Source organism: Cariama cristata, unplaced genomic scaffold (assembly GCF_000690535.1).
Source record: "Cariama cristata isolate BGI_N322 unplaced genomic scaffold, ASM69053v1 scaffold8360, whole genome shotgun sequence".
Classification (NCBI taxonomy): domain Eukaryota; kingdom Metazoa; phylum Chordata; class Aves; order Cariamiformes; family Cariamidae; genus Cariama; species Cariama cristata.
Genome location: NW_009595192.1, coordinates 1 through 11,651, shown reverse-complemented (window position 1 = coordinate 11,651; position 11,651 = coordinate 1). Strand labels below are relative to the sequence as shown.

The following is an 11,651-nucleotide window of genomic DNA, read 5'->3' as shown; positions in this document are numbered from 1 at the left end:
GTCCCCTGTCTTCCAGATATCCCACAACTCACAACATTTACCTTCTAAGAAAGGATGATAGGCAAGGCATAGAGTGTATGTCCTACACATGGATAGAGTGTTCTACTCTCAGAAGAGCAGAAATGTGTCTGGAATATTGCACAAGCCAGCTAGCACTAGCAGGGTTACAAATCAGGAGAGAATAGTATTCTAACACATAGCGTCTACTGCTATAATCAGCTTGTAAAGCCAGTCATGGAACAGCATGCCAATGGCTTAGTTGTCTTATCACCTCAGATCTATAAGTCTCTATTCCAGAAAACATGCAAGAAAGGGGAGTACCATGATCTAATTGGGTAATATTGGTCATTGTGGCAGATACTGATCACAATACATCAGCCAGGTAAGGCTTTAACAGGAGTCCCAGCAAAGGCAAGTCATAGGGAGAATTTTGCAGAAAGATGGTGAGGTGGCTTTGCAGATGCTTTATGCAAAAATAGAGTATGATGATAAATGTCCCCAAGTACAGTAGGCGTGGGCTTTGTTGGGTTTTGTTGTCTTCACAGTTGATATATTAGTGTACTTAGATTCCTGTAGGAATCTCCAAGGTCAGATGATGGTGATGTCATCACTGGCTTGATTGTCATCATCATTACATGGATGACACAGTCAAGAATCTCCTTATCAACAAGACATTCTCCCTTAAAATCATAGAATCATTATGGTTGGAAGAGACCTCAAAGATCACCAACTCCAACTGTATAGCCAATGCCACCATGCCCACTAAACCCACTAAACCATGTCTCGAAGCACCACATCTAAACGTTTTTTTGAACACCTCCAGGGATGGTGACTCCACCACCTCCCTGGGGAGCCCATTCCAATGCTTAATGACTCTAACAGTGAAGAAGTTCTTCCTAATATCCAACCTGAACCTCCCCTGGCGCAACTTGAGACCGTTTCCTCTGGTCTTCTCGCTAGTTACCGGGGAGAAGAGACCAACCTCCACCTCGCTACGACTTCCTTTCAGGTAGTTATAAAGAGCAATCAGGTCTCCCCTCAGCCTCCTTTTCTCCAGACTAAACAACCCCAGAATTTTTTTTTTTACTTCTAAATCTTTATTTGTTTTCTACACAGAGAAAACAGAGGAATGTTGAAGCAGCAGTATTTAAACACACTAGCAAGTAGCCATCAATGTGAGAGTGCACAAAGTGCAACATAGGGCCATTTGTGCAGTGGTCTCTGCTAAGGCGCAGGATGAAGGTAGTCCAGGAGCAGCCTCTTCAGACGGGAGAGCTCCTTGCAAAGGTGGAGCCATTCCAGCCCACATTGTCAGCATTCACGTCAAAGTAGTTGATGTACACCCTATCTTGCAGATACATGCAAGTGCTTAGAGATCAGATCACACAGGAGCTTGGTGTAAGTCTTGTTCTGCTGCCCTCCTATTTTGCCCATGCTGTCAAGGCTGCAGAGTGCACAGGGATCGGTGGAGCCCCTGAAAGACATCATCTGATCAGGTATGATGTGCACAGCTATGTACTGCTTGGGCTTGCCAGTGGCCTTGGCCAGCTGCTGGGTGAGGTTGCCCAGCAGGCTGTCGGGTGCAACGTCCTTGCAGACGTTGGTCTGGATGGCGAACATGGGCATGGTGGCGGCAGCGGGGGGGGCAGCGGCAGGGCTGATGGCGGGAGAGGAGCGGTGTGGCGGGACAGGCGGCAGTACAGTCCTCCCAGTCCTTAGCTCCTCCCAAACCTGAAGAGGCAGTAAGGGAGAAAGTCTTCTGGTACTTTCCTGAAAAATGTAACAAGTTGGTGAAGGAGATATCATGGGCTCATTTGCAATAAGAAACAACATTTCAGTAGCAAGTGAGATGCATACTGTTGATACTCTACAGCAAATGAGAGGTGAGTGGTGAAGCAGGGGCAGGTATAGCTAGACTGAATTGCCTGAAGAGTGAAATAGCTTATTCTTTTGATGTAGAAGAGACAGCAATCCAGAAGAATACACTCCAGCTACCTTGGGCTTTCAGTAGATTAGGAAACAAATTTTTTAGCAGCTTTCTGAATAGATATGAGCTGAGTAATGCTGAATAGATCAAATCAATGGCACTCAACTTCTGATGCATTGCTTTTTTTTTTTTTTTCATGCAGATATTATAAAGAGAAATATGTGTTTGTTTATTTTAGGGAAACTTAGTGAAAGAACTTTTGCCATTTTCAAAATATCCTTTGGTTCCTCTGACAGCACTATGTACAGACATGTCCACTAGAATGCTTTTGGCAGGTAGTAAGGGTGAGTAAACGTGTTAGTCATTCTGTTCAGGACAGTCTGTAGGGCCACAAAATATCATGCTGTAAATGTGCCAGAAATGTGGAAATGAAGGTCCAAATGCTGCCAGACTTTCTCCATCAAAACTATAATTAATGAATTGGAAAAGGTATTTTCTAGTATGAAAGGATGGTAGATTAGTGGTAATAGCATTATCAGTAAAATTGTTTTCATAAAAGACATTATAATTTTCTTCATTCACAAACCCTGCATATACTTTCCATCTGAATTACTGTATTAATACCAAGGGCAAAGACTACTGCTAAGAACAAGCAAAAATTTCACATCCATGGTAATAAAACTAAATAAAAACCTGCAGCTGTGGTTGTACCAGGAGCCATGATTCAGACACTGATACGGAGTGCACTGTAATGGCTTCAGCAGTACGCTCCTATATAAGGACAGAAAGCACTTGTGGTCTGTGCTAGCAGTTCATTGTTAGACTTTTGATTTCACACCAAATCTGGCTTTCATTTGGCAGAAAGTCCAAGAGTTTATCTGCTGTGGTAATTCTCCTCCAAACCTTTACAATCACCCTGGCAATTTTGCTCTTCTGCATCTGTCATATTAGATTTTTGTCCTTTATGTGGCACTTTTCTTCCAAAATACCTATTAGAACTGTTTCCTGCCAGCTTCCTGCTCTTATGCTGTCAAAAGGTGGATGGAGCAAGTTGTTTTTTTTTTTTTCTATTTGTTTCAAAACTGAGCAGTAGCTTGACATTGATCCTGAAAATTAAGAGGAGTTTCCACTCCCCATTGATTCAAATCAGTAAATGAGTTTGGGAAGGCAGCATGCAGTGAACAGGATTTTAATTAGTTGTGGAAAAGTATCCACCCTATTATCTATTTATCTGATACTCTCCCTTTGTCTTTTTGTGTTTGTGCTACTGTGTATTTGCTTTTCATGCTTTCCACACCCTTCTCTTTTATCTGGAGTGCTACTAGCAATTTCTTGTTCCTGTTACAGATTCTTCCTTGTTAGGAAAAGGTCAACTTCTCTGTCAGCCTGCTTGTTTGCTTGCAAATATGGAGTCCTAGAAACGAGATGCGACCAGTATGAAAGTTGGAATTACACAAAAGATTCCTCTCTCTAGTAGTAGAAATGAGAGATAAGAGGTGACTTCATCGGGAAAGAAGGAGCCTAGGCAGGAAACTAAGCAGTTGTGGGTCATAAGGAAAATGATTCTTTGATTCTAGCTTCACATGAGTGCACTAAAAGGTTGTAAAACATTAAGCTTTCATTATGTATGCGATTAATCAAACTGTGTCCATTTTACCAGGATTGAAAAACAGTTTAATCCCCAGGAAGCTCTCATACCTAGTTTGTGCAATAAAGAACTGTCTTGACAAGATGACTCTTACTTTTTACTCATGTCATTTAAAGAAAAAACTTTACGTTCTTTCCATTTCAAACCTATACAGTTAATGACACATTGTTGACAAAGAGTATATAGATTTCTTTGCATATTAATGAATAGTCCATTATTTTCTACTCTGTGCTTGACAATGAGATAGTGACATTCATCTTAAAATAACTTTCATTGACCTGTAATCTCTCTTTTATTCTGCCCAGTGTTTAACAACAGCATATGGTAGCAATGACTGAATGTGTAGCACTAATGAAATTTGTTGATGTTTTCCTTTTTCCTTTCTTAAACAGAGGGACATATTATGCATTGGAGCATTGCCTCATTCTTAGAAGATCCACAAAATAGCAAAAATGTAAGATAAAAATCTCACAGATTTTCTTAACTTGAACAGTATACCCAGATAAGACAAACAGAGAAAAATGGATTCAGACATGGACTAAAAATGTTTCATGCACATAAAGGTCATGTGTTTTGCTTGAAATAATAACTTGATGCTGTGAAAAAAACAAGAAAAACATAAGTAAAATGCTGTTAGCCTTATTCCATTGTGTTCGAAGAGGCTACATTAAGAATTAATTTATCCATGTCCCCTGAGTGGTGTTTCTACCATATGCCATTTCCAGGCATTTTCACCTCTTTCAATCAAGAAAGCCATGCTGATAAATCCACTAAGCTAGCAACCATGGTGGCATACAGAACTGCCTGAAATGTGGTTATGTTGCTTTTTTCCTTCAGCAAATAAAGGAGGAGCTCTGCTGGAGGGCACACTCTACTGAAGTGATTGACATTTCATGAAGAGGAGAAAAACATGGTAGTGACAGCATCTAGTGATGGTTCAGTCAGGTACAAAAATGACTAATACATCTTACTGCTATGGCAAATCAGTTGAACTGTCTCCAAAGTTCCTGCTTTTGCTGGACTTGTATATAGGGTAGAACCTAAATAAAATACAACATTGGCTGCATTTACTGTTCTGCACCTGAAAGAACTGATTTTTCCATGTAACACTTCCAGTTTTCTCAGGAGGTCAGGCCTTTTGCAGACTGTCATTTTCTTTCAGCAAGGTGACCTTGAATGCATAGGTAATGCCCCCAACATTTTATAAATGACCTCCTGTTCTAATCCTATTTTAGCTTTTGTTAAACTGACATGGGTCGTAAGCATTGCCTCTAACCAATCCTTATGCAATTAAACCATTGCAGTCTGAAGATGCTTTACAGACAACTGTAATTCCTTCCTGGCTAACAAGTACATTTGAAGGAGTTTCTTTTGGTTTTTTGGGGGGACAATCAATGAGGAAATTTGGTGTAGATCCTGCTCTGGTGGCAGCACCTTACTGTAGGGGCAGCTCAGGATATTGTTGCCTTTACTCCTCAGTTTCGTAATTATGAAGATGAACTGGTTTTTTGTTTCGATTTTTACAACATCCTTCTGAGATTTTTTACTCCCAAGTTACTTACATTATAAACAGTGAACTTCAGTCTCACTGATTTTTATTTTTTTTCACGACTAGCATACTAAACTCTAGAACAGTGCTGCAGAACTGGATAATGCAGATACATTCTCACTTTGGTTCCACTTCTAAAAGTACCTGTTTTTCCTTTCTGTCCTTTGGCACTGCTTCTACTATGTCTGTAGTCTCTGGCATGCCATGAACGGATACGATCTTGGTTACTTTGGACAACCCAGGAAGTTTGAATTATCAGATATCAATTGGTTGATTTTGCCTTGTGATGTTATTAACTTTCCTACTGTAATTATAGAGGAAAGCAAGCATATGGAAAAAAAAAGAAGTTTGAATATCCTGTCATGCTGGACAGGGACAAGTAAGTTCTCATACATTTACATACTTGTATGATTGGGGGAACAGTTCTGAAAATACACTTAAAAAGCACCTTTCACCTGAAGGTCAGAAAAAATACTAGTATTTCCTATGGTTATTTTCCTAGGGTTATTTAGAAAAATCCTTTTTAAAAATATTTTTACCCAGCATGGATAAGTCTCTTAATTGTTACAACTAGGTGACAGTCGAAATTAGGTGATGTTGAGGATTTGAATTTAGTAATAGTGATGACTAGACAATTGTCTCAGATTTTAGACTAATTAGAGTCTGTATGTTATATACACTGTTCAGGTTAGCAGCCTGTTTCCTTTCCAGTTCCACTTCTGGGATCCCCAAAAATTTATGGAAAAGTAATATGAATAGTTTCAACCCAACCCCAAATCTTTCTGTAAGAATAAACCCAATTTAATCTTTTATTGGTTTAAAAAATGGTCATCTTAAATTTGCTGGGATGTTATGGATACATTCACGTACCATCACAGATCATGACATTCTGACACTTGCATAAATGTGTGTTCAATAGCAGTGTTGGACCTCTTTCCTTCTAGGTAGAGTTCTCAAGGGATATGGCTCAGTTACAAGTCAAGCCAGAGGGCCTTGGCCCTCTACCTTAAGTCATATTTCTAATCCTGGAGCACCTTAGTTTATTAACTAGTGGGTTGAACAAATGAACATAAATACTGAAGTAGGAATCTTCAAACGCAACAGGCATGGTGCCTTTAGTAACAAAGCAGTCCAAATCTGGGAGAAATTACTTCAGCGCTTAAAAAGTCATGCATGCTTTTGTGGTAAGGTTTCATATGCTATGCTCATTCTTAGGCTGCGTTTTAACCAAAGCACTTTGGGACAATGGGAAATCTCTAAGGTGCTTTACCGTTACCCCATTTAGGTTGGTATCCTGCTAACACTTACTACTCCATAGAGTTCTTACTAATGTGAGTAGTCCTACTGAAGTCAGAACAGTAACTCATCAATATAGAGAAGTGATTGGCTGTCTTTGAAAGACTAACCCCTGTAGTCCTTTTGAATAGTCAGCAGCCAGTTTGAAACCTCTGGAATCAAAGATACTATAATTAAGCCAGCTAACCTTAAAGAATATATGACATATAAATGACATGCCTGTGTCAAACTGTGACTGCTTTTTGAGGACTCTTCAAATATTTCAGTAAAGGAGAATGGCTATGATACATTTAAAACACATTAATTAAAGACTGGAAGTAAATGCAGCAAATGCAAGTGCAGAGAACTGAAAAAAAAGGTGGTAACGTGCTGTGCGATGGAAAGTTTCAGTCTTATCATTCTATATACTCTGTGTGCTGTCACCTCAAGAGTAACTTGATTCCTCTGGATTAATTGTACCAAATGGTGTAATGGATAGCTAGTCAACTGTCATCCAAAAGGCTGTGTTACTTATGGATGCTAGGCTTTGTTCTTTACAAGATACAGAAGCTTGTCTTGGGTCAGGTCAGTTATCTTCATGATGCTACTACAATTCACTTATTGGATAGCTGTCATATAAATCACTAAGATAATATTTTAGAAGTTCAGTTAAGAAATCAAGTTAGAAATACTATTAACAGATATTCCACAAATGTGCATATACTTGAAAAGGTACAAACCCATCTGAATAGTTTAGGTGCTTACAGTTTAAACAAGCGGCTCAGGTGATCTATTGAAAAATACCAGCAGGTAGATAGACCCATGTAGAAGAATAGTCTCAGTTTCTCTCTGTAGTTTATAATTCCTTAGCTTATGTGACCTGACTTAATTTTTCTGATTATAAATAAAACTATGTTAATTTACACTAACATATGCTTTAGATCATTTCTTCTTGTGATTAAATTTGGAAATCAGATATATGAGCAGAGGAAACCTTCTTTGTTGTGAAAGTGGCATACAGGAATTGTAGTCAGAACTGACAGAAATGCTGAAAAGCCAGTATCAGACAGCAAGTTAGCACCCAGCTGTGGTAACTAGTGTTTTTTATATTAACGTTTCCAGCCTTCTAAAGATGACAAGCCAGTATCTGGATTGACAAAGTGTTAGTGAAGCACTTCATGACACCTATGAAGGTCCTAATATAAATTATATTTTGAAGATATATGGAATAATTTATATTTAAAAAAAATTTTATTTTGGAACCAGCTAAAAATGTTGCATTCCAAATTGCCATTTTGATAGGAGCATCAGATCTTTTCTGTCTTGTGTGTACGGATGGAAGTCATTGACCAGATCACCTTCAGTTTTAAAAAAGCCTAAACATCTGGACATGATTCAAGACTTGAAGTTTTTCAAAGCTCTGGCTTCTCCAAAGGTAGCTAATGTATATGACAAATTCATTTCTATTCTGTGCAACATATAGTATCTCTAATATTTAGTCATAGATAACCCCACATATCCTTCTCATTCAATGGACAAGCTAGAACAAAAATGCATACACAGAGGGATTGAAGAAACCACTCTGGTTTTCATTCTTATTGTTTCACACTTCCAAATTCCAATTTAGAAGGTAGCACACCCTGATTCACTTGTTTGGTTTAATAGCATTAAAAAGCCCTAGAATTTTCACATGCTCCAACAGAAATCCTAAATATCTTCAGTTTACTTGAAGGAAGTGTGAAAATACTAGAACAACATTGAATCCCTGGTTATACACCATAGTTCTTTCATGGTTCCCATGAAATCAGAAACCAAGAGAGTTCTGAGTTAGTTTAGATATTGTTCTACAACTCTAATTGAATAATGGTGGAGCTCCTCCATCTTTACCTGGCTTAGCCTTTAAAAGTCATGGGAACAGATAAAACTTCTTCTCTTGTAGTTGTACTAGAAAAGGAAAAGGACACAAATCCTATGGCCACTTGCCAAAACACCTTCCATTAACACCTCTCTGACCATTCTTCCCCAAAGGTTAGTGGTCAGCAGCTAGTGAAGGGTATGAACTCCTAAGATCCTCTCAAAATCTGTGGTACCGTGAGTCTCCTATGTACCACAGTCTGATATCCTAATGTGGCCAGCTAAGTTCCAAACAGTAGTCAGTAAAAGACAACATTACTCCATGTGATCAACTACTTTTCTCTGTGTACCTTGGGTGAAAGGATGACAAGGCAAGTGGAACACACCTCTCCATTGTTTATTGCCCTCTCTTGCCAGCCAGTTTTTCCTTTCTCACTTGTTCTTGCTGATTGGGACACCAAGGATACAAGATCAGCTCTCAACCTCATCTGGGTGCTTGACTATTTGAAGCTAGTGGATTACTTGCTGCTAAGCAAAGGTAGTCAAGCCTGCAGTTTTGAGGCATTCTGTCATTTCACCACAAGGCAGCAACAAGTTAGTGAGCTCCCTTAAGTCACAGTTATACCAATCACAGGTGCTGCACAGTCTCCAGAGCAGCCTGTCTTTAAATCACAGGGAAACTGATGTAGTTGCTTTTGTGCCATAAGAGAATGCACTACAAAGTAATGGCAGTTGATCATTGGTCCCTAGCTGTTCAACAGCTGTAGATAGAGCGCTGTGTAATAAATGAGAACAGTGTTAGTGGGAAAAATATGTTGATGCTGGGTATAAAATATGAAATTTACTGTAGCAAAGTCAGTGGTTGAGTACATTGTGGGTCAAGTCAGTAAAAGTGGGCTCTGCTTTGGGTTTTACCTAGTCATTTGAAAAGAGGACTCGCTGCAGGTCTCATAGCAGAAGATACTTGATGCACATTAGCACTGGAGTCCCCTTCTGATTCAGCTTTTGATGAGACAAAGGTTTGATTTCCTATCATTTGCCTTACAGCAGAACAAACCAGTGGACTTCAGTTTGCATTTGAGACTAGTGGCTGTGCAAATACCTAGAGTATATGGTCAACTCACTGTAATTCAGTTGTCCTGTATTTCCAAAATGGGTAATGCTTAGTAATTAATGCACATGAGTAATGCTTAGAATTGGCAGACAGACACTGGAAGAGATTGCTTTAGGAATGTTTTACATTGTTGAAGATGTGGTATCCCTTAAACTGTTACTACTGCCGCACACTCAGTAATGTATTAGTAAGACCATGAAAAAATATAAGTAGAAAATCTCTGTATAATGTACTATTTGAAATTGAACTTATGTTTTCAAATTTAATGGAAACAAGAGTTCTTTGCAGTATTTCAAGCTGTAGATGTTTTTTTTTTTCCTTTTTGGAGGACCATAAATTGGCTTCCTGGGGTGAAATGACAGCTATATCATGTAAAGACAGCTTCATTTCCTGCCCTGTCCATAAGTGTAATACCTAGGTAAGTTTCAGGATTCACGTGAGCGTGGCCGGATACTTTCGCAAATTCAAAGCTTTCAACAGTTAACAGCAGAAATGTCTTATTCATCTGCATCTTTCCCAGCTGGCTGCTGAACTGTTTGTGACTCGCAAAGTCCAAGAGAAGGATGGGCAGTCTGACAGCCCTGTGATGAAGCTGTCATCTGGGAGGGAGTTCTTACTCCATTACCCCTTGGCTAGACTTCCACTGTCCTCTGATAGCATGCATTCACCAAACCTGACAAGTACCCTGAAAATGATTCCTTTATTGAGCTTATCCAAGGTGTTAATAGGTGAGAGAAGTGTTTAAAACTAGCTTTAACTTAGGTGATAAAAAGCATTTTGCTATTAACTGTCTTGATTTTGTGTCCCTTGGGAAGCTGGAATTTTGCTGGTTATACATTTTCTATAGAAGAAGAATGATTTCCTCCTAATTTAAAAAAGAATTCAAGGCACCCTTTATATGGTACAAAGAAAACCTGTGCATAAACCATAATCTCTCTACATAGTAATGGTAGATGTTCAGATAACATGAATGTTACCATGCAATTCAATAACAGAAGTACAGTCTTCATTACCTTTTGTCTTCAGCTAGTAATGCACTGACTTTGGCTTCCCTTGGTCAGATCCACAGACAACCTTTGGAAAGTTTTGAGTTTGGAAACAGAGATACTGGTACAGTATTTGGGTCTCTTCCTATATATGAGTGAAGCACAAGTGTTTTCTTTGCTACCTTTTGCTGTGGCATTCATACAGCAGAAGCCATTAGCACTAGTAAGTTATTACAATCACATACTCTGACAGTCTATTGTTAACTGTCTGCTTCTCAATTTAATTTTCCATTACTACCTATCCAACTCCATTCTCCATTTGCTGGAAATTTGGGAAGCCAGTTGAAGAGAGCGTGCTGCAAAGTGAGTATATATTCAAGACATATACTTCTCCTGTTCAACCTCATGTCATTAACTTTTTGCTCAGACTCAACTCTTTCAGCCAGCCCAAAAACTATTGATTCTTATCTGCACAAAGCTTTGCCTATTGTAAGTTAATACTCTTTTATGGGCACTATTAATTTGATTATTGCAAGCTGTCTAGCAAAGCTTCCCAGGTTGTTCCATCTATGGAGGAATACCAGAATGTCCACGGCTTTGTCTACCCCACCTATCATAGGATGGAAAGAATCACGCCTAGCAGAGGTGCTGATCTCTTTCTATAGAGGGTACCTAGAGAACTAGTTTGGATGAGACTCCTAACACCTAGATGGCTAGTTACGTGGGATGAATAGGGTACTCTGTATTCAAATATATATGACTTCATGCTTGTGCATGCAGCATTAGAGAGTATCTCAGAAAACAGAAAACTTGGGAGTACAATGTTCAAATAGTTGGCACATATGCTATTCTTCTGACCATTAATGTGCCTTGGAAATCTATGTTTCGTTTTCTTCTAGAAGAATAAAATAAAATGCAGGCGTTCTTGTGCCTTGGCAAGTTAGGAGCAACTACACTGAAGCCAATAGCACTGCAATGGATTTACAATAAAATGAGATCACACTTTTTCTGTGAGCTACATGCACAACAAATATTTTTTTTTTGTCTGTGCTGTTACAAAATGCTATCAAAGTGGTCTGTTCACCTGAATGTATTAATTAGGAAGTTTTGCAATGGATTTTTTAAAGGTCTTCAGTGGAACAAAACTGAGATGTTCAGTCCCACTGGATGGACAATGGAGACAGGATTCAGTGGAGAATAGGGTGAAGACAAATAAACATAGTGTTCATCTTCAGGAAAATGGATTAGCAGGTTCCTTATTTCAATTTGTTTTCTATTGTATTTATATTTATTTATAT

General features: G+C 38.8%; 1 pseudogene across 1 annotated transcript; it reads right to left on the bottom strand.

The window, feature by feature from the left end:
- Nucleotides 1–1,085: 1,085 nt before the first annotated feature.
- On the bottom strand, nt 1,086–1,657 carry LOC104157151 (annotated as a pseudogene). Its single transcript, XR_696460.1, has one exon. The product of XR_696460.1 is annotated as a macrophage migration inhibitory factor pseudogene (transcript).
- Between the last annotated feature and the right edge of the window lie 9,994 nt (nt 1,658–11,651).